Below are 23,539 nucleotides of genomic sequence, written 5' to 3'. Positions count from 1 at the left end.
TAAAAGGAAACCCCGAAATTGTCATTAAACCAGCTGACAAAGGGGGGGGAATAACTGTTCTCAACACCACTGATTACCTAATGGAATTGGAGAGACAACTTAAAGATTCTGAAACATATGAGCATCTTAATGGTGACCCCTTAGCTAACTACCAACGAGATTTAGTAAAATTACTGAAAAGTGCATCAGAGGAGGGGATACTCAATAAGACTGAATTGGAATTTCTCAAGATTAAGAACCCACGGTTACCGGTCATTTACCACCTCCCTAAGGTGCATAAATCTCGTACAAACCCACCGGGGAGACCCATTGTTTCTGGGATTAATTCCCTCACCACCAATTTGTCAAGCTACATAGACTTTTTCTTGCAACCTCTTGTCACACAACAAAGGAGTTACCTGAGAGATACAAGCCATGCATTGGAAGTCCTACAGGGTGTCCAATGGGAAGAGGGCCTTATTCTTCTCACATGTGATGTAACTTCTTTATATACGATAATCGATCATGACAAGGGTTGCCAACATGTGAACTCCATTCTAAGAGAGGAATCAAACCTCCAAACGGAACAAATAGAATTCCTGATGCAAAGTATACGCTTCGTCCTACAACATAACTATTTTTGGGCGAACAGTGGGTACTACAGACAGATTCGTGGAACTGCGATGGGCGCTAAGTTCGCGCCAAGTTACGCGAATCTGTTTGTAGCCCACTGGGAAAACCTTAGGATATGGAACAACAATCCGTTCGCAGATAATGTACACAAGTGGTACAGATTTATAGATGACGTACTGTGTATATGGAAAGGCACTACAGGACAGCTGGAAGAGTTTTTACTCTATATCAACAACAATGACTTAAACATGAGATTTACAGCCAATCATAGCAGAAACAAGGTTGTTTTCCTGGACCTTGAAATTTATATCGAGGACAATCAGATTGCAACTAAAACGCACCTTAAGGATGTTGACTGCAACTCGTACATCCCGGCCTGTAGTAGCCATCACAACAACTGGCTACGGAACATTCCCAAAGGCCAGTTCACCAGGATCAGGAGGAACTGTTCCACTATAGAGCAATATGACATCCAAGCTGGCATAATAAAGGACAGGTTCCTACAGAGAGGCTATGATAACACCTCTGTAGAAAAAGCCCTTGTTGAAGTCAGGGAAGAGAACAGAGAAAACCTCTTGATAAAGAAGACGACAAAACCCCTTGATTCATACGATGCTCCCTCTTTTATCACCAGGTATAATAATGATTCCAAAAAGATAGAGAAAATCATCTGCAAACATTGGAACATTCTTTTGGGTGATGAAAGATTGAGGGAAGTTTTACCTTGTAAACCAAGGTTTATCTACAAAAAGGCGGATAATCTTAAAAATGCCCTTGTAACAAGCAGCATTCCCATTACCAGACAGACACCTTCCAGTACATGGCTGGGAGAGGATAAAAAAGGCTTCTTTTACTGCACAAGATGCCAAGCATGCAAGACGAGCCGTATGAGGGGCACTAAACCTATCTGTACGTTTACTGCAACTGCTACTGGAGCCACTTACAAGATAAAAGACAAAATCACCTGTGACACCAAGGGGGTGATTTACATGCTTGAGTGTCCCTGTGGAAGACAGTATGTAGGTAGGACAGCAAGAGATCTACATACCCGGATTAGCGAACATCAAAGGAACATAACTAAGGGGTTTGAGGCCCATAGTGTCTCCAGTCATTTTTCACTCCTTCACAATAAAGATGCTTCATTGCTTAAATTTCAGGGCATCTGTATAGTAAAGAGATCATGGAGAGGAGGAGATTTCATACGGTCCATGTCTTGTGAGGAGAGTAAATGGATTTACAAACTTAAAACTCTCGTTCCAAGAGGTCTTAATATTGACTTTGAACTTAACAGTTTTCTTTAATCATTCTTTCTAGATTGGAACAATTCTGGTCTCTTAAGGGATTTGCTAAGAGACTAGATTTTTGCATCAAATCTAGTTCTTTTTGTCACTTGAAATATTGAAAGGAACCTGCTGTTATATTTTGAACCTATTCATTGTGAAGCTTCAATATCTGCATTTGGTCCAACAAGACTTTTCATTGGACAATCCATTTTTAACAACTATAAAAGGAGGCCAAGTGACCTCTGCTAAACAACCCTGATGAAGCCCTGTACTGGGTGAAACGCGTAGGTTACTCATTCAAACTGGATTTACCGACATCTAACAGCATTCATCCTTTTCACTGACAAGCCGGCCGTAAGCTTACACAGACTGGATAGCAACTACCGCATGCGCATGCGCGATCTTTCAACTCTCACTCGGTAACTGGATTCTCTTCAGCACAGACGGAGATTTATATAACAGCTCTCCTGGACGGATGTTTGGGAGATAAACTCTGCAGAGCGGGGTGAGTCTGTTTTGTTTTATGATTCTTTGCCCCTATGTGGTGAATTGGAGCCGCTGTGGGATCACTCCACTCATACTTATTATACCTTGATACACAAAGACTGCCCTGCTTTGTAAAGGACTACAACACCCACTGTTGTTTGGGCCTATACACATGGCTATTGCACCATCTTTGCAACTTTGCAATTATTTACTCTGGACTCTATCATCCATTTGTGCATAACAGCTCACTATTTTGTGAAGTTTGTTTACCAGCAAAACTGCTGGATATTTTTGCTGTGTTTCAAGTTTTTTATGTTTATGTATATGTTTTTATATCACAGTCAAAGAGGAAAATATATATAATTTTTATTTTTTATATACCAACATTTATTATTATGGATTCATTCAAATAAACACCTATTTCGCCCATTTGACTTCATTGTCTCTGTATAGGCGCCTGGGGACTATCCCAAATTTTATTTGTGGTTGTTTACAAGGTACTTGGGGGGGAGGGGTCTTCCCCCCCTTTCACTGTCTCCATTCTTCGGCAGCCATTATCTACCTACACTGGGTATTTGCGCAGATATAATACCCTCTCTATTGTACATTTTAAGATTCATCCAGCTGTACAACACTAGCATATGCGCCAGGTATACGTCTGGAGTAAAAAGTGTGTATACTTGTGTACCACAATTGCATAGGGATATGTCCATTACACATCAGCCAGTTTACATCACTACATACATCAGTCAGTTATACACATTGGTCAGTTATAGATGAGTCAGTTACCTACCCCTCAGTTATCTTATATACCATTAAGCTTTCCACTCACTCCTTTTCAGATTCATACCTATCTAACAATTTTGCCTTCCATGCACTACCTTTCTGCTTCATGGCTAACTACTATCTTCCACTATAACCCACAGTTAAGTGGTCTGTACGCTCCTTTCCCTTCCCTCTACTACAAACATGATCTATATGTGTCTTCTACCTACCTACCTCTTTTCTGTTTCCCTCCCAGCATTTCCTACCATCACCTCTTTTCCATCACGCCTAGTATCCAACAGTATTACATTCTTCTTAATATCACCATTTGCCCACATTGGGTACTCTTCTCCCTATTCCTCCTATACCATTCCACCTTATCCATTGTCCCATTTCCTCTTTGCTACCCCTTCCTCCATGAGACCTTCACTTTTTACCCTATCTGTTTCCACAACCTCCCCATCCCTTAACACTGTAGCACCACAATTCCTTCTTCTATGATTCCTTCCTCTCCTCACCTTAGCCTTATAATCTGTTCACTACATACAGCCAGTGCCCCCTCACTCCACAACTTACCACTATTGATTCCTCCAATTTACCCTCCACGCTACTAAGTACCACGGATACATGATACCTAATAAAAGATGTTACATTAAAGCGGGAAATTATGAAAACACTGAATACATTACTTTTTCCTTATAGAGCTCCCCCGAGGACAATGGAACACAGCCATGCTCACATGTAGCCACGTTCAGAGAGAGAGAAAGAGCTGATAAAAAAGTTTGATAGTTTCCGGTTTCAGTATAGAACATGTTTCCATTGGTTCAGGGTTCAGGACAGTCTAATGTAAATCAGGTCTTAGGTCAGTTTAAAGGATTTCTCTGGGAAGAGGGGATCACCTTCCCCCAACAGCTGAAAACATGTGCTTCTCAAGGAAACTGACCTAAACCAGTTATAAACAACTTACAACACAATGCCATTTTGATCATTCAATCTTTTATCTTCCATAACTATTGATTGCAGGAAGCGATAGCAAAGCCGAAATTATAGGATGAGAGATAGTAATGTGCAGATCAAAATGACACGAAACATGATATATTTGCTAAATCCTGAGCCTTAGATACTTTTAAAGTGCTTTTAACATTATTATATTTAACTGTAAACTCTATTACATTTGATTATAAACAACTGTGTTGGAACTATTTTAAGGTGAACTATTTACAAGTGAAAGTGTAAGTGTATGTGTGCGTTATTTATCGTGCGATTGCGTCATAACAATATCAATCAATATAGTTTATTTCATCCAATTATTCAACTTTGAGAGTGACTACATTACATAACAGATGGTTTGGTGATGTTGTAGGAGGACATGAAGCTAGGAACACAAGGATAAATCCATACACATTCTCCACTATTTTGCTCTCCAGAAAAATTAATATAAATATCTAAAGTAAAAGGTCAGTTTTGAGCAACCTCATAACTTGTAGTTTAGTGCATCATTTTTGTAAAAATAAGCAACCAGTTCTAGCTCACAAAAGATGCTTTGTTGACACACAACTGGTGCAAGTGGAGTAAGAGCCGTCACAGAGCATGCAAAAACAGTCCCATAACATCACATTGTGGGAAAACAGCTTTTGCTCTGCAATACTCTTATTGTTTGATATATAAATAAAACAATCCCATTCCTTTCTTTTGGATGTTTTTTATTTCCGGACTTCACTTTCATTTGGTGTTATAATAGGTGTTCATCACACTTGTGTTATGCAGTAAAGAGAGAGATTTAACAGGGATGCATACTCCCAAATGAAGGAGTATCTGGGATTGGGTTTGTAACTGTTTATGTTTCTCAAAAACGCCTTCCAAGCTATGATTGTTCCCTATAACTATCTGGTCTTCTTGTAGCTGATTCTAAACTCCCAGAGTTCCCATTCATTCTGTTTTTGATGGTTAGAGATAAACTCAAATTACTTGTGCTAGGTTATTAAGTAGACACTGGTAGAAATCCACCAAACACCACTTGCTTAGGAGTAGCATGACATGTTATTTAGCCTGACTAGAATGCTAGTCGCTCAACTGCGCAGCTCCCTTTCTCAAATTAGTTCCACCAGGCTTTCAATCAGTTCTGTCAGTGATCTAGACCATTTTTGGGCATACGCAGAGCAATTTACCGCAAAATACGGCACGTACTGGCATTTGCATTCCTTAATCAGGCCCTGAATGCGCACCACAAAAAGATTTGTTTTTCACGACTACACCTAAATGTATTCCCCAATGCACTCTAAGGTGCATGCCTACTCTCTTTTAGGAGACGCTTCCTCAAATTAAAAGTATGCCGTGATTTGAAGGAAATCTGAACAAGTAAACTGCAAAAGTGTCATTGTCAAAAAGTCCAAACTCCAACAATTTTAGAATGACCCCTTTCATTAAATTAAACTTTTTAAAGATTTTCTACTAAAATACTACTCAATTTAGCCTCATTTATACCCTTAATTAATCCTGAGAGTGATGGAACTTCAGGATTTTATTATGTAGGGCACTATTGTGCATTTAAAGCTTTTTTACATTGAGCAAAATGCATCTAGAAATTTGCTTCTCACCTAAAGTGAAACAGGATGATGCAATATGCATCACATTAAATGGGAGACCTGATCTCAACCTGGTCTAAAATTAAAATCGATTTGTAGAGTGGAAATGAATGTGTACTCTTCTGCACAACAGGGAATGTACCTGAAAATTTAAATCTCCACCCCTTTATTATTATTATCATAATTTATTTATAATGTGTCACAAAGGATCACAAAACAATACTGATTACATAAAACAGAATGGGGAAATTGACAAGCTGCAGGCTTTGGAACATAAGCACATACCATGTTTAAGTAGGAGGTAAAAAAGACCAGGCAAAAGGTAAGGTAAAGTTGTGCGCAGGTTGACTGGATGGCTCAGCAGGAACACAGAATAGAGAGCCCTGCCCATGAGAGCTTACGGGGTACGTTTGAGTGTTGTCAGCATAGAGGTGGTACTGGAGGTTAAAATGAACTGATAAGTTCAACAAGTGAGGATGTGTACACAGAGAAGAGAAGTGAGCCCAAGGACAAACCCTTGGTAGACCCCAATGGGTAGAGGGAGAGAAGATGAGACGTCAGAAATAGAGAAAGTAAAGGATTGGTTGGACAGCTGAGCGATAAACCAGGAGAGGACAGTGTCATAGAGGCCAATGGAATAGATAGTGTCAGGTGCCGTCCCTGTTGTTCCTCCACGAAGCGGCTACAGTCACCTGATTAACCAGGCTCAACTTCTCCAGTGCATACAGGGAGTAGTATCCAGACTAGATTTCCTTCAGGGATCTTTGAATCCAGCAAAGCCACCTCCTACAGCGGCTTCAACTGTCACAACACCAGCACCAGAAACCTGCGCATTCCTGCTCCTGAGAAGTATGACGGCAACCTCAAGGTTTTTTGAACCAGTGTTCGATCCAGTTCGAACTCTCCCTGGAAAACGTTTCTTCTGAGAGAGCTTAGGTGGCCTATATAATTTCTCTCCTTTCTGGACAGGCTTTGGCCTGGGCTTCTCCCCTATGGGAATGGGATGATGTTTCTCTCCACAACTCCTCTGTCTTTATTGAGAATTTTTGTTGGGTATTTGATGAGCCTGGACATGTTTCTTCTGCCGCCTTAAGCTTTCTGGCTCTACGACGGGTCCCTTTCAGCCAGACAGTATGCTGTCCAATTTTGGACTTTAGCATCTGAGGTAAAATGGAATAACGAGGCTTTGGTGGCTACCTTTTGGCAAGGACTTTCTGATCAAATCAAGGATGTATTAGCATCCAGGGATCTTCCTTCCAATCTGGATAATCTCATTTCACTCAGTATCAAACTGGATATTCGTCAACAGGAACGCTCCCTGGAGCGGGATCAAAGTTGTCGCCTATCCTCTCGCTTGGCTCCTCGTTTCCAGTCTCCTGTTTCTTCCATGAAGGAGCCCATGCAGATCAGACTCTCTCGTCTTTCCCGGGACGAACGAGAATGCCGCATTAAGAACCACCTTTTGTCTTTATTGTGGAGATCATTTACTATCCGCCTGTACTAAGTGACCGGGAAACGCCACCTCCTAAGCTAGAGGAGGGCGGTCATCCTAGGATCCAGTTCTTACACTCCCTGTTCCCAACTTTTTGACGCCGGTTACACTGAAGACTTCTGCCGAATCCTTTGTATGTACCGCCTTTGTGCATTCTGGATCCGCGGGAACTTCATTTCTGCTAACCTCATGTCAAGATTCCATATTCAATTTAATTCTTTACTGCTACTTTTGGTCCTGACTGCAGTGGATGGTAATAGCGTCAACAACGGTTCTGTATCACCAGTCCAGTTCAGTTGCAGGTAGGAGCTCTACATCACAAGTGGATTAATTTCCTGATTATTACGCAATCTGTGAATTCCATCATTCTGGATTTACTCTGGCTGAGGACGCATTCTCCTCAATTTGATTGGCACCACGCTCAAGTTACTTTTTGGGGGTCCTCCAGTTTCTAGAGATGCCTGTCTAATATTTCTTGTCCTGTGAGACAATTGGCCCGTTTTTTTCCTCCCTGAACCTTACTTGGACTTCCTCGATGTCTTTAGTAAATCTGTTTCTGAGAAACTTCCTCCACACCGTCCTTGGGTCCGTCCCATTGAGCGCGTTCCTGGTAAAACCATTCCTAAAGGTAGGGTATACCCCTTATCATTACCAGAGACTAATGCTCTGTCCCAGTACATTTCCGAGAACCTCCAGCAGGGATTCATTCGCAAATCTTCCTCTCCAGCAGGGGCTGGGTTTTTTTCATCAAAAAAGATGGTTCTTTGAAACCTTGTATTGACTACTGCTGCCTGAATGCCATAACCGTAAAGAATCGCTGTCTTCTTCCCCTCATTCCAGAACCGTATCCGTGGTGCTCGAGTCTTCACCAAATTGGACCTTAGAGGTGCCTACAATTTAGTACGCATTCGCAAAGGAGATGAGTGGAAGACTGCATTTAACACCCGGGATGAGCACTTTGAGTACCTTGTAATGCCATTCGGGCTCTGCAATGCCCCTGCATGTTTCAAGAGTTCGTCAACAAGATTTTCAGAGACCTTCTCTACCATTCAGTTATTGTCTACCTTGATGACATTCTGGTGTTTTCTCCCGATCTGTCTTCTCACTGCAATCATGTTAAGGTGATCCTCTCCTGCCTCCGGGCTCATTTTCTATTTTGCAAGTTGGAGAAATGCCTTTTCGAATGTTCACAAGTCCCTTTCCTCGACTACTTCGTTTCTGGAACAGGTCTTTAAATGGATCCGGTGAAGATAGAATCCATTCTCAACTGGCCACAACCCTGCGGTCTTAAAGCTACCCAGCGGTTCATTGGGTTTTCTAACTATTATCGTCAGGTCATCAAAGGATTCTCCTCCCTCATCGCTCCTATTACTGCCTTGAACCACAAAGGAGCCTGTTGTAAGATTTGGCCACAGGTAACTGTATCGGCCTTTAAATCTCTTAAGGAGGCCTTTATTTCTGCACCGGTACTTAAGCAACCTGACCAGGAGAGACCTTTCTTTCTGAAGGTAGACGCCTCTTCTGTTGGGATCTGAGCTACATTATCTCAAAACACCTCTTCCGGAACCTTTGAACACTGTGGTTTTCTCTCTAAGAAATTTTCTTCCTGTGAGCAGAACTATGGGATTGGCGATAAAGAGCTGCTGACTATGAAGAACACGTTGGAGGAGTGGAGTTATCTCTTGAAGGGGGCTCAACATCCTGTGACGGTAATGACTGGCCATAAAAACCTTACTTACCTGTAGGAGGCTCAGTGCCTTAATCCCCGCCAGGCCCATTGGTCTCTGCTCTTTTCCCGGTTCCAGTTAGTACTTACCTCCCTGGTTCCAAGAATATCAGACACGGTGCATTATCCAGAGCCTTCATCAATTTTGACTCCTTGGGTTCTCCTGATACCAAGCCTATCCTTTGTCCTCTTCAGGTAGTGGCCTTAACCAACTCTTCGGTGAAATCTCCTCCTCCTGGCCGCTTTTTTGTGAGTCCGCATGTACATTCCAAGCTGTTATGTTGGGCCCACGATTCAAAATTTGCTGGTCATTTGGGGTGCAAGAAAATAGTTTCTCTTCTATCCGGATATTACTGGTGGCACACTCTTGGCCCTGATGTCCGCAAATATGTTCAGGCCTATAGCATTTGTGCCCGTCACAAGGTTCCCAGATGTAGTCCTTCTGGTCTTCTGCTTCCTTTTCCTGTTCCAGATTCTCCCTGGACCAGCGTCATCATGGACTTTATTACTGAGCTCCCTCGAAGTCATGGCTACAATACCATCTGGTTTGTCATAGATGGATTTTCGAAAATGGTTCACTTCACACCATGTAAAGGGCTATCTTCGGCTCCTGAACTTGCTCAACATTTCCTGGAGAACATATTCCGTCTCCATGGCTGTCCTCAAGAATTTTATCTCTGATCAAAGAGTTCAATTTGTACCTAAGTTTTGGAGAGCTTTTTGTAAAAATCTGGGTGTCGGTCTCAAATTCTCTGGATATCATCCCCAGACAAACAGCCAGACTAAGCGTGTTAATTAAGACCTGGGGGTAAATGTATCAAAGTGCGAGTTTGCCAGCGTGTTTAAATCGCGGTATTTACTGTATTACAGCTTACGCAAGTAGCGTTGCGCATGCACTAGTCAGGCAGCACTAGGGTTAAGCTGGAATAGCGGGGGGACCTCACGCTTTTTTTTTTTCAACTTTTATCTGTTCCAGAGTATTAGGTCCACCCTAGCTCCAGCGTTCCTGTGCAGTTCTTGTTCCTCTGTGAATTACCCGGATTGTTCCTGACCATTCTTCCTCTGTTCTCCCTGTGTACTGGACCCGGCTTGCTGACTATTCTCTCCTGCGCTTCTGACCCTGGACCCGGCTATCACTGACTACGTTATTGGATTCTCCCTGTGGCATATCCTGATTTCTCGGTTCCGACCCAGCCTGCCTGACACCGCTTCCATCTTACTGCTTCACTGGTTGCTCCCTCTGAGGACCGCGACCTGCGTGTCTCCTGCAGCTAAGACCATACTCCCTTGCGGGGGTTCCTGATGAAGACCTGGGACACGTTAGACTCCGCGGATCTTTGGTGAGTAGTGCCAAAACCAGTAATCAGAATATTCTAAGTTGTGACAGTATACTCTGGCCATGACGTCGGATGGAACTAATGAACCCTCAGCTCGGGATCTTCTTATCCACCTGGGCCGCCGAGTGGAACAGCAGGAAGCCGACCAGGCCTGTTTACTTCAGTGTGTCCAAGGGATTATGTCCCGTCTAGACTCCTTACAGGCGGTCCAACCTCCCCCGGCGAAACCTCCCGCTGCTCCGTCTCTGGCTCCTGCTGCTCCAGTGGCTCCGTCTCCTTCCTTGGCTCATTCTACCGGGCTTAGAATTCCCTCTCCGGAGAAGTATGACGGAGATCCTAAAAAATGCAGGGGGTTCCTCAATCAGTGCGCAATTCATTTCGAGAGCAACTCCGCAGCCTTCTCATCTGAGCGCACCAAGGTAGCCTTCATGATTTCTCTGCTCAGCGGACAAGCATTGGCCTAGGCTTCACCTTTATGGGAACGCAATGATCCTTTACTAGAGAACTCCGCAGCCTTTATTGACATGTTTCGCAAGGTCTTCGATGAACCAGGTCGGATCTCCTCAGCTGCCTCTAGTCTATTGAATCTACGACAAGGTTCGATGTCAGTCGGTCAGTATGCGGTACAGTTCCGTACTCTTGCTTCCGAACTTCTATGGAACAACGAGGCTCTCATTGCTACCTTCTGGCAGGGCCTTATTGACCCATATTAAGGATGAGCTGGTCACCAGGAAACTTTCCTCTGACCTGGATACCCTCATTTCCCTGTGTATCCGGATTGACCTACGTTTCAGAGAAAGGACGTCGGAGAGATCTCTCACAAGACGCCCCACCCGCTTGGCACCTACCTTTCAAAATCCTATTTCGACTACGGAGGAACTGATGCACCTGGGCCGCTCAAAACTGACGCCTGAGGAGCGTGAAAGGCGGTTCAAACAGAGACTGTGTCTATACTGTGGAGAGTCCGGACATGTGCTAAGCCTTTGTCCCAAAAGGCCGGGAAACGCTCCCTCCTAAACGGTAAGAGGGAGGCCGCCTTAGGAGTAGCTGTTTCCACTCCCTACTCAACTTCTAACCCTGAGTTCCTTATGCCGGTACTACTGGTCAGTCCTAAAGGACCCCAGCAGATTCTAGCCTTCGTGGATTCCGGTGCGGCCGGAAATTTCATCTTGGCCTCTCTTGTCTCACAGCTTCAGTTATCCATTCTGGCTCTTCCTCAGACGCTAACACTAACAGCTGTAGACGGTAATCGGGTCAGCAACGGCACCATTTCCAGCATCAATAGTGCCGTTCAGTTGCGGATTGGAGTCTTACATCAAGAATGGATTCAATTCCTAGTGTTACCACAATCCGTCAACCCTTTAATTCTGGGTCTCCCCTGGCTCCGGGCCCACTCCCCACAATTTGACTGGGCTCGTGCCGAAGTTATCTCCTGGGGCCCACAGTGCCATAAGCGGTGTATCTGTTCTCCTCGTTCCAACGTTTGCCTTACTCAAACCAATTCTGAGACATCCGCACTACCCTCGGTCTACCTAACCTTTAAGGACGTCTTTTCCAAGCAGAGATCTGAGATTCTTCCACCTCATCGCCCTTGGGACTCTGCGATTGATTTAATCCCGGGAATGCAGATTCCTCGTGGTAGGACATATCTCCTGTTTTTGCCAGAGACCCAGGCTATGTCACAATATATCTCTGAAAATTTAGCCCAAGGGTTCATCGGAAAATCTTCCTCTCCTGCCGGAGCAGGATTCTTTTTCGTCAAGAAAAAAGACGGATCTCTACGCCCCTGTATTGATTATAGACAACTAAATAAAATTATGATAAAAAATCGTTATAATGGACCTTTTTGACAGAATCAGCGGAGCCCGAGTCTTCACCAAATTGGATCTCCGAGGGGCATATAATTTGGTACGAATCTGTCCAGGGGACGAATGGAAGACAGCGTTCAACACGCGGGACGGACATTTTGAGTATCTAGTTATGCCCTTCGGGCTTAGTAACGCCCCCGCTGTCTTTCAGTCCTTTGTTAATGAGATCTTCCAAGATCTGTTATATCACTCCGTAGTTGTCTATCTGGACGACATCTTGATTTTCTCCCGAGATATTTCCTCTCATCGTCTTCATGTCAAAGAAGTTTTATCTCGACTACGAGCTAATCAACTCTTATGCAAATTAGAGAAGTGTATCTTTGAAGTTGAGCAACTCCCGTTCCTTGGGTACATTGTTTCAGGATCAGGACTACGCATGGATCCTAAGAAGGTGTCCGCTATTAATAGTTGGCCTCTTCCCCAAGGCACCAAGGCCATTCAAAGATTTATTGGGTTCGCCAACTATTACAGACAGTTTGTTAAGGGGTTCTCCTCTATTATTGCCCCAATAACCGCTCTAACCCGTAAATCATGCAATCCCAGAGAATGGTCTTCTGATGCCTTGAAGGCATTTGATTCTCTAAAGCAAGCCTTCTCGTCTGCACCAGTTCTTTCTCAACCAAATCAATTGGAACCCTTTTTTCTGGAAGTTGATGCGTCCGCAGTAGGTATTGGAGCAGTGCTCTTCCAGAAATCTGAACTAGGTACCCATCTTCCTTGCGGATTTTTCTCTAAAAAGTTCTTGCCTCATGAGAAAAATTATGGTATAGGCGACAAAGAGTTGCTCGCAATCAAGGCTGCCTTGGAGGAGTGGCGACATCTCTTAGAGGGTCCCCGTCATCCAGTAACAGTTTTAACTGACCATAAGAACTTGCTCTATATCAGTGAAGCTCGGTGCCTCAACCCACGTCAAGCTCGATGGGCATCATTCTTTGCACGCTTTGATATTATCTTAACTTACCATCCTGGGTCCAAAAACATCCGAGCAGACGCCCTGTCTCGATCTTTTGATAATACTGACATCTGCACATCCCTGACGCCGCTGCCTATTTTAACACCTACCAGGGTTATCGCCCTTACTAATACCTTCACCAAGACACCTCTCAGGGGTTGTTCTTTCTTGGAACCTAGTCTACGAGCCAAAGCGTTACGGTGGGCACACTCCTCCAAACTTGCGAGACACGCAGGGTTGAAGAAAACCTACGAATTCCTTCGCAGAAAATATTGGTGGCCGGCCATGCATTCAGATGTACGAAAATTCGTGGCCTCATGTGCTACGTGTGCTCGTTGTAAAAACCCCAGATTGGCTCCATCAGGTCTTCTACAACCGCTTCTTACTCCAGACCTTCCTTGGCAAAGTATATCCATGGATTTCATCACTGACCTTCCCCCCAGTAATGGGTTTACCATCATTTGGGTCGTTGTTGATAGATTTTCTAAAATGGCCCACTTCGTACCTTTGCCTGCTCTACCATCTGCCTCTCAGTTGGCCCTCATCTTTATTAAGGAGATATTCAGAATCCATGATTGCCCCCGCGAAATCATTTCGGATCGTGGAGTGCAGTTTGTTTCCCAATTCTGGAGAGCCTTTTGTAAAATTCTTGGTTCTGAACTCAACTACTCGTCCGGCTATCATCCACAAACTAATGGCCAAACGGAGCGGGTTAACCAGGACCTCAAGATCTTTTTACGATGTTTCTCTTCAGACAACCAAACCGAATGGGCTAATCTCCTACCTTGGGCTGAATTTTCTCACAACTTTCATCATCACGAGTCTTCTGGTGCTACTCCATTTTTTGTCGTTTATGGAACCCAACCCACCCTCCCGGATTTCTCCGGTCAGGTTTCTTCGCCAGTTCCAGCTGTGGAGGATTTAATGTGGAACTTCTCTCAGATTTGGTCAACTACCAAAACCAAACTCCAAGAGACTTACTTGCATTATAAGCAAGCTGCTGACCGACATCGTAGAATTATTCCTCAATTACACGTTCACGATAAAGTATGGTTGTCTACACGCAATCTCAAGTTGAGGGTACTGTCACTCACCGGACTGTGAGTGCCATTTCTCCTGTGTTCAGGAACCGTGGCTGTCCGCCATCCTGAGGGTCTGCGCATGTGCAGCCCTTATGAAACCTTCGGTACCTGTTGCTTTTAATTAATTGGATGATCAGGCAACCCTCCCTATTTAAACCACCTGTGATCATTACCTAGTTGCCTGATCTTGGAGTCTCATTCCCCATGAGCCTCTGAAGGTGTTCCTGTGTTTCCTCGTGTATTCAGCTCCAACTGATTCCTGTCTACTACGATTGTGGTTTCCAGACCACTTCAACTCTCCTGTGTTCATCGTGTATGCACTTAGCTGATTCCTATCTGCTACTGCTGCCGGATTCCAGACCGCCTCTACTCTCCTGTGTTCAGCGTGTCTGCTCTCCGCTGCCTCCGTTACTACTGCCGGGTTCCAGACCGTCTCAACTCTCCTGTGTTCATCGTTTCAGCTCTCCACTGATTCCTATCTGCTACTGCTGCCGGATTCCAGACCGCCTCTACTCTCCTGTGTTCAGCGTGTCTCCCCTCCGCTGCCTCTGCTTCTACTGCCAGATACCAAACAGCCTCAACTCTCCCGTGTTCATCATGTTTCCAGTTTTACTTACTACTGCTTCCTGAGTATTGCTCCTTTGATTACTGGTTACCTTTCGTGCGCTGCACCAACCTGATTACCGCTTCCATCCTCCAGTGGTCTCTCCTCCTGCCGGCGTTCAGCCGTTCAGGTATCCCTGCACTTCTCCTTGACAGCCTGCTCTCCTGAACCGCGGTATGCATACTTTCCATTTACTTTGCTATTGTATTGCATATCCGTCTGGACTGTGTTGTGGTCATCTCCGGAGTCTTCCATCTACTGAAGCTATTGTTACTATTGACTTTGTTTCCTATTACCTGGATCTCTATAGTGACTTTGTATACTTCAAGCAGCGCTTGTCAGTTATTATTGTATTGTGGTTATCATCGTGGGATCAAGTTCCGTGTGCCGCCCGTGTATCCTCTGTATTCCATTCATCTCCTCGTGCCCCTCCTCACATATATATAGCAGTGGTACAACTTGCTGAACGCAGACCACTGACTCCTGTTTCCCATTGGCACGTTTCAAGTATCCTCTCACATAAGCAGTGGTACAACTTGCTGTACGCAGACCACTGACTTCCCCGTTACCTACTTGCACCTGGAACCCATTCCTTCACTATAGACAGTGGTACAACATGCTATACGCAGACCACTGACTTTCACTACCTCCTCTCTACCCCTGGACATTCCTCCTCACTATAGCAGTGGTACAACTTGCTGTACGCAGACCACTGACTCTCCTCACGTTTACTTGTCCATCTGGTTCCTCGTGTTCATACATCTAAGTCATTACCAGTTGCTGCTAGTCATAGACTTTCCTTGAGCATTCTCTCACCATCTGCTGATTCTCCTGTTCCGTTGTCACCCTGCTACCAGAGGAACATAGTACCAGCTATATTACTCTGGTAAGAACATCATCTGGTGATATCCTGGGCAAAGACTCCTAGTGCCCGTGACAGTAAGATCAGGCCATGACAGACCTAGGATTGGAACCTACAGCTAAAGAGATGCTGCAGTATCTGGTTACCCGTATTGAACAACAGGATGTTCGCCAACAACAATTGCTGCAATGTTGCCAGGCGTTAGCCTCCCAAGGAACTTCTGCGCAAAATATCACAGCTACTGTTGATGCTCTTGTGCCTTCATCCGTTTCCCCAGTGCCATCCCAGGTGTCTACTGCTTCCACGCTACACCTGCCTACTCCTTCAAAATATGATGGATACCCTAAAACATGCAGGGGTTTTCTAAATTAATGCTCAGTTCATTTTGAGCTTCAACCTCACAATTTCTCTACTCATCGTTCCAGAGTGGCCTATCTCATTTCTTTGTTTTCCGGACAAGCTCTCGCATGGGCTTCCCCTCTGTGGGAAAGAAATGATCCATTATTACAAGATAGTGCCAAATTTATTTCCACGTTTCGAAGTGTATTTGATGAACCTGGTCGTGTTATTTCCGCTGCATCCAGCATCCTCCGTCTACGTCAGGGTTCTCGTACTGTAGCCCAGTACGTCATTCAATTTAGGATATTAGCCTCTGAAATTCAGTGGAACACTGAAGCTTTAATTGCCGCCTTCTGGCAGAGGCTTTCTGATAAAATTAAAGATGCACTGACTACTCAAGAATTACCTACTTCTCTAGAAGATTTGATTTCTCTTTGCCATTGTGTAGACATGAGATTTCGTGAAAGAGAGTCTGAAAAAACAACTTCATATAAAGCACCTCTTCGCTCAAGTCCTCAAGTTCGTCAAGTTTCATCTCCGGTAGTACCTATGGAGATAGGTCGCTCCAAATTAACTTCAGAGGAGAGGGACCGAAGAGTAAAAAATAGACTTTGTATCTATTGTGCTGATTCTACTCATATGCTCAATTCATGCCCTAAAAAATCGGGAAATGCCAGGCCCTAACCAGTTCTGGAGAGGTGAAGTTAGGGTCCCTGGAGTCCTCTCCATGTTCTATGAAATTAAAAGTTTGTGCTTTTGATGTTACTGTTTCCTTTGCTACCAAATCTTTCATGTGCCAAGCACTTATTGACTCTGGAGCTGCAGGAAATTTTATTTCTAAATCCCTCGTGAATCAACGGTCCCTACCAGTGATTATTTTAAAAATACCAATTACTGTGACTGCTATCGATGGATCACGCAATATTAATGGTCTCATCACCCAGAGTACGTCTCCAGTAACCCTTCAAATTGGTGTATTACACCAGGAGGAAATTTCATTTTTAATTCTTCCTGTTACTACCAGTCCGATTGTATTAGGCCTTCCATGGCTTCAATGTCATTCTCCCCAGATTGACTGGCACACTCCTCAAGTTACGTCTTGGGGGTCTGAGTGTCATCATCATTGCCTCTCTCAAGTCGTTCCTCTCAAGATACAGCAATCCTCCATTTCACCTTGTTCACCGGGACTTCCTCCTCAGTATGCTGCTTTTGCCGATGCATTTGATTAACTTCAGTCTGAACGTCTTCCTCCTCATCGTTCGTGGGACTGTCCGATTGATCTTCAACCTGGCAAGACTCCTCCCAGGGGTCGTGTGTATCCACTTTCGTTACCTGAAACTCAAGCCACATCTGAGTACATCAAAGAGAATCTCCAGCGAGGATTTATTCGACCTTCTACCTCTCCCGCTGGAGCAGGTTTTTTTCTTCGTAAAAAAGAAGGATGGGTCATTACGTCCTTGCATAGATTTCCGTGGACTTAACGCCATAACTATCAAAAATCGATATCCCATTCCATTAATTACTGAGTTATTTGATCGTATCAAGGGAGCCCGGATCTTTACCAAGTTGGATCTTCGTGGTGCCTATAATTTAATTCGAATCAGGTCCGGTGACGAATGGAAGACAGCTTTCAACACCAGAGACGGGCATTATGAATATTTAGTAATGCCCTTCGGGTTATGTAACGCCCCTGCTCTTTTCCAGGGTTTCATTAATGAGATCTTCCGGGACTTGTTATATGTTTGTGTCATCGTCTATCTGGACGACATATTAATCTTTTCTCAGGACCTGCCTTCTCATTATCAACATGTGGCAGAGGTCCTTTCCAGACTCCGAAAAAATTCATTATTCTGCAAGTTAGAAAAATGTTCATTCGAGTTGCCCCAGATTCCATTTCTAAGATATATTGTCTCCGGAGTTGGTCTTCAGATGGATCCAGAAAAGGTGAATGCTGTATTACATTGGCCTCAGCCAACTACTCTTCGTGCAATTCAGTGTTTTTTAGGTTTTGCCAATTACTATAGACGCTTCATTCAAGATTTTTCCTCGATTGCATCTCCTATTGTGGCCCTAACTCGTAAAGGGGCCAATACGGTACAATGGTCCTCTGAGGCCCTTCAAGCTTTCCAGTTTCTCAAAGAGTCCTTCTCCTCCGCTCCTGTTCTTCGACAGCCTGATGTGACGCTTCCCTTCTTCCTAGAGGTAGATGCCTCTAATGTTGGCTTAGGAGCCATTCTCTCCCAAAGATCGGAGCAACAAAAATTCCATCCTTGTGCCTTTTACTCTCGGGGTCTTCTGCCTGCAGAGAAGAATTATACCATCGGGGACAAGGAGTTGCTGGCTATAAAAGTAGCATTAGAGGAATGGAGATATTTGTTGGAAGGAGCTTCTCATCCGGTGACAATTTTTACTGATCATAAAAACTTGTCATATTTACAGTCTGCTCAATGTTTGAATCCTCGTCAAGCAAGATGGTCTCTTTTCTTTTCTCGTTTTGAACTAATCATAACCTTCAAACCAGCTGCAAAAAATAAAAAAGCAGACGCCCTATCTAGAGCTTTTGTGACGTCCTCAGACGTTGAAGATGGTCCTAACCACTCTATATTAGACCCCAAATGTCTTTCTCTGGCTCCTTCTTCCACTAAGGTGCTACCATTTGGGAGAACCCTCGTGCCTCCTGCTCTTAGGAAGAAAATCCTTTCGTGGTTTCACTCTTCTCGTTTTTCTGGACATTCTGGTGAACGCAAGACCTTTGAAATTCTTTCTCGAAGTTACTGGTGGCCTTGTATGAGGAATGATGTAAAAGATTTTGTGGCTGCTTGTGAATTGTGTTCCCAGTTGAAGACTCCCCGCAGAACTCCAGCGGGTTTGCTTCAACCACTACCCATTCCTTCCAAGTCGTGGACCCATATTAGTATGGACTTTGTTGCTGATCTTCCTCCTAGTAAAAAGTGCAATACTATTTGGGTAGTGGTGGATAGATTTTCGAAGATGGCACATTTCGTTCCTTTGACCGGTTTACCTTCTTCATCTACTGATTATTTCATCAAAGAAATCTTCCGTATTCATGGATGTCCTTGCGAGATTGTTTCAGATAGAGGAGTGAAATTCGTTTCCAGATTCTGGCGGGCCCTTTGTAAGACCTTGGGTATCCGATTATCACTCTCATCCTCCTACCATCCTCAATCAAATGGACAAACCGAAAGGGTCAATCAAGATCTTGAGACTTTTATAAGGATGTTCTCTTCAGCCAACCAAGACAACTGGGTAGATTTGCTTCCATGGGCTGAATTCGCTCATAACAACATGTATCATGAATCATCTTCTAAAACTCCATTCTTTGTGGTTTACGGTCACCATCCGTCTTTTCCGGAATTTCCTGCCCTCCGTCCCACCCAAGTTCCTGCTTTAGAGACTGTTTGTCAGACCTTCAAAAATATTTGGTCTCAGGTCAAAACCTGTTTAAAGAAGACATCTGCCAGATATAAGTCTTTTGCAGATAAAAAGAGACGGGCTATTCCACCACTTAAAATCGGAGATCGTGTATGGTTATCAACCAAAAATATTCGTTTGAAGGTCTCATCTATGAAGTTTGCTCCTCGTTTTATTGGTCCATATAGGATCATTCAAGTGATAAATCCAGTTTGTTTCAAACTTCTACTACCTAAGAACCTTCGTATTTCCAATGCCTTCCATTTGTCTTTGCTCAAACCTCTTATCATCAACCGTTTCTCGGTCCCTCCTTCAGCACCTCGGCCAGTTCAAGCTCATTAAGAGGAGGACTTTGAGATTACTCACATATTAGATGCAAAAATTTCACGAGGAGTTCTTCGTTTCCTCGTTCATTGGAAGGGCTTTGGTCCTGAAGAGCGTTCATGGATTAAAGCAGAAGATCTCAACGCTCCAGCTCTTCTTAAGAAGTTTTATTCCAAGTTTCCGGACAAACCCGGTTCCATGTGTTCTGTGCCCACCTTTAAAAGGGGGGGTACTGTCACTCACCGGACTGTGAGTGCCATTTCTCCTGTGTTCAGGAACTGTGGCCGTCCGCCATCCTGAGGGTCTGCGCATGTGCAGCCCTTATGAAACCTTCGGTACCTGTTGCTTTTAATTAATTGGATGATCAGGCAACCCTCCCTATTTAAACCACCTGTGATCATTACCTAGTTGCCTGATCTTGGAGTCTCATTCCCCATGAGCCTCTGAAGGTGTTCCGGTGTTTCCTCGTGTATTCAGCTCCAACTGATTCCTGTCTACTACGATTGTGGTTTCCAGACCACTTCAACTCTCCTGTGTTCATCGTGTATGCACTTAGCTGATTCCTATCTGCTACTGCTGTCGGATCTCAGACCGTCTCAACTCTCCTGTGTTCATCGTGTCTGCATTCAGCTGATTCCTATCTGCTACTGCTGCCGGATTCCAGACCGCCTCAACTCTCCTGTGTTCAGCGTGTCTCCTCTCCGCTGCCTCCGTTACTACTGCCGGGATCCAGACCGTCTCAACTCTCCTGTGTTCATCGTGTCAGCTCTCCACTGATTCCTATCTGCTACTGCTGCCGGATTCCAGACCGCCTCTACTCTCCTGTGTTCAGCGTGTCTCCCCTCCGCTGCCTCCGCTACTACTGCCGGATACCAGACAGCCTCAACTCTCCCGTGTTCATCATGTTTCCAGTTTTACTTACTACTGCTTCCTGAGTATTGCTCCTTTGATTACCGGTTACCTTTCGTGCGCTGCACCAACCTGATTACCGCTTCCATCCTCCAGTGGTCTCTCCTCCTGCCGGCGTTCAGCCGTTCAGGTATCCCTGCACTTCTCCTTGACAGCCTGCTCTCCTGAACCGCGGTATGCATACTTTCCATTGACTTTGCTATTGTATTGCATATCCGTCTGGACTGTGTTGTGGTCATCTCCGGAGTCTTCCATCTACTGAAGCTATTGTTACTATTGACTTTGTTTCCTATTACCTGGATCTCTATAGTGACTTTGTATACTTCAAGCAGCGCTTGTCAGTTATTATTGTATTGTGGTTATCATCGTGGGATCAAGTTCCGTGTGCCGCCCGTGTATCCTCTGTATTCCATTCATCTCCTCGTGCCCCTCCTCACATATATATAGCAGTGGTACAACTTGCTGAGCGCAGACCACTGACTCCTGTTTCCCATTGGCACCAGTTTCAAGTATCCTCTCACATAAGCAGTGGTACAACTTGCTGTACGTAGACCACTGACTTCCCCGTTACCTACTTGCACCTGGAACCCATTCCTTCACTATAGACAGTGGTACAACTTGCTATACGCAGACCACTGACTTTCACTACCTCCTCTCTACCCCTGGACATTCCTCCTCACTATAGCAGTGGTACAACTTGCTGTACGCAGACCACTGACTCTCCTCACGTTTACTTGTCCATCTGGTTCCTCGTGTTCATACATCTAAGTCATTACCAGTTGCTGCTAGTCATAGACTTTCCTTGAGCATTTTCTCACCATCTGCTGATTCTCCTGTTCCGTTGTCACCCTGCTACCAGAGGACCATAGTACCAGCTATATTACTCTGGTAAGAACATCATCTGGTGATATCCTGGGCAAAGACTCCTAGTGCCCGTGACAAGTACCTTCTCAGAAATTGGCTCCTCATTATATCGGGCCCTTCTCTCTAACACATATTATCAACCCGGTGATCTATAGACTCCAGCTACCTCCATCCCTGAAAATCCATAATGTTTTTCATGTCTCTCTTCTAAAACCACTTGTACTCAACGAGTTTCATCAATTGCCTCTTCGTCCAGCTCCTGTACGGACTACTAATGGTGAAGAGTTCGAAGTAAGTCGCATCCTGGACTCCCGTGTTCTTTATGGACGACACCAATTCTTAGTCCATTGGAAGAGCTTCGGCCCAGAAGAGAGATCATGGGTGCTAAATGAGGATCTTCACGCCCCACGATTATTGAAGCAATTCCTCGACCAAATAACTATCCAACAAAGTAGGGGAGAAGGTACTGTAAGGCGTCCCAATGCTGTGTCCGTTGCACCGGGACGGACGCCTACTACTGCTGCTGCTTGCTAGGCAATCGAGCACACTTCCGGGTCAGCAGTCACGCGTTCCGTTGCTAGGCAACGGAATGCTTCCCAGTAGTTCCGGCGGTGGTGTTCAGCGTCACCACCGCCGCTGATTAGTGTAGGTATTTAAAGTTCACTCTGGCACTAGGAGAGTGCCAGAGTATTAGGTCCACCCTAGCTCCAGCGTTCCTGTGCATTTCTTGTTCCTCTGTGAATTACCCGGATTGTTCCTGACCATTCTTCCCCTGTTCTCCCTGTGTACTGGACCCGGCTTGCTGACTATTCTCTCCTGCGCTTCTGACCCTGGACCCGGCTATCCCTGACTACGTTATTGGATTCTCCCTGTGGCATATCCTGATTTCTCGGTTCCGACCCAGCCTGCCTGACACCGCTTCCATCCTACCGCTTCACTGGTTGCTCCCTCTGAGGACCGCGACCTGCGTGTCTCCTGTAGCTAAGACCATACTCCCTTGCGGGGGTTCCTGGTGAAGACCTGGGACACGTTAGACTCCGCCCCTCTTTGGTGAGTAGTGCCAAAACCAGTAAGCAGAATATTCTAAGTTGTGACAGACCCCCTGGTATTCACAAGTGACCCCCTCCCCCCACAAGGAGGTTTGGACTTCGCTGCAGGAAGTCTGCAGGTCGTGGCCCTCAGATCTACCTGTGGCATGCTGGTCACTCAGGAAAGCATAGCACCAAATTGGCAAAAAAATTAGTCAAGGTCTACTGTGAGCTCATGCAAGATATCAAATGAGGAGGCAAAAGGAGAGTCTCTAAGAAGCCAGGGAATATTGAAAAGCACAGAGCTAGAAAAAGGAAGGCGCTGGGTACGGTACATGACTGAGAGAAAGTCCACTATGAGAGACTAAATTAGGAAGAGAGGGAGAAAAGTTTGGTGGTGGCAGCATCGGTGGGATTGTAAATCGGGATATTGAAGTTATCCAAGATAAGGGATGGAAGGTTCGAGGACAGGAAGTGGGGTGGCATTGTGAGACAGTAAATGACGAGGACACAAATGTGAACTGGTAGAAGAGTCAAAAGGAGTGGGCCTAAAAGGATAGAGGGGGCTCAGGAAGAATGACCCGAAAGTTGCAGCAGGAAAAGATAAGAATTCCATTGTGTCTTTTTGTGGCCACCAGGTCTAGAAGGAAAGAGGGTGAGAGAAGGTAGAGAAATCTACAGATTGGTAGGCAGGTTGAGGTGTACAGAAAGGAGCCAAAGGTTGAAGGGACAGAGCAGAGGCAAAGAGGGAGGTTGAAAAGGTGGTGGACGCTTACAAAGCTATCTTCAATAATCCTGCCCTACAAAATGAAATCTTATTTTTTTGTGCCTGCTCCCCAGTCCTGTACTGTACCTTGGTGGCAATCTACATGCACCTCTGCTTCATAGAAATTTGCACTATGCATTGGCCATTTTGCATTTCCTGTTTCTTTTAGTATGTTCTGAAAGTGGACCAGTCATCTCAAAACTACGCTTATGTATTTTAAACA

Source organism: Mixophyes fleayi, chromosome 4, assembly GCF_038048845.1.
Source record: "Mixophyes fleayi isolate aMixFle1 chromosome 4, aMixFle1.hap1, whole genome shotgun sequence".
Taxonomy (NCBI): Eukaryota; Metazoa; Chordata; class Amphibia; order Anura; family Limnodynastidae; genus Mixophyes; species Mixophyes fleayi.
Note: the sequence above shows the minus strand (reverse complement) of the source record.